Below are 1175 nucleotides of genomic sequence, written 5' to 3' on the forward strand. Positions count from 1 at the left end.
ATGTATGCACACACACTGGTCCCAGCTTAGAAGCAGGAAAAATTGGAGGGGAAAACCACCGTTTAGAAATTACACTGCCTAGGGATGGTACATCTTATACTAGAGGTAAAGAAAGGAAAAAGCGTAGGGGTGGGGGACCTTGTTTTCTCTCTTGTTTTGCCTGAGCACTCGGTATTCATCTCCCCCCGCCATCCTCCACCCCACCTCCTCACTTTTTTCTTTCTTTCTCCCCTCCTATCAACTCCAGGACACTGGGCACACGGGCAAAGCAAAGATGCCAGGTGCCCTAGCTGGAAATCCTGAAAAGCGTCTAAACCCTCCCTGGGGTATTTTTCTTTGTAGCTTGAAGTAAGCTCAACGGGACACGTGACAAAGCTTTGTGGAGAGGAGAAAAAAAATCCTGATCTTCTTAATTACTCATTCCCAGGAAATGAAAGACTTCGAGGGGGAATGGACCAGGAAAAAGCAGAGGGGGTGCATGGGAGATGACAGGATATAGAGTGAACAGGTGATTCACAAAACTTTCTCTTCCAGACACTGGTCTTTCCTGGTATGCCCAGTACACCCTGCTCCCCAAAAGCCTCAGGGAAAAGTCCCCTTCAACGTGATCTAAAACCATATTGAAAGGACCCATTAAAGGAGAGAACAGAACTGCACAGGGGAGTCAGTCAAGTTTTTTGCCTCAATGAAAGGAATATTTTGCAAACTTCATTCCCACCCTATGTTTTTTGTGTCACAAGGTCATGGCTACTGAAACAGCATTTATTTGCAAATTTGTGTGAAGGTGAAGAAAGTGAGTAGTTCCCAGTGTAGCTGATCGAGCTGAGAGAGGATATAAATTCTGTGTCTTCTTCTAACCTGTGAGCTTTAATTATACAAACAGAGAAGATATTAACACTATAAATTCTTCTTCCTTTCCCCTTCTTGCTCCCTCCCACCTTCTGCGGTGGGTTATGTTCCCATGGCAGCTAAAACCTTACTGACACTCACAACGGTGTGGTGCCAAACACAGTGCCTTGGAGCAGGCTTCTACTTTCCTAGGCTTAATACAAATTATTATCCGTTCCTTCATTATATCTCCATTTTGGGTTCTTAATGCGGCTGGAATTTTATTACGCTGCACGTAATTCACATTTTGTACTTTAATGTGTCTTATATCCTTACTTGGTAGGTTT

Source organism: Numenius arquata, chromosome 2 (genome assembly GCF_964106895.1).
Source record: "Numenius arquata chromosome 2, bNumArq3.hap1.1, whole genome shotgun sequence".
Taxonomy (NCBI): Eukaryota; Metazoa; Chordata; class Aves; order Charadriiformes; family Scolopacidae; genus Numenius; species Numenius arquata.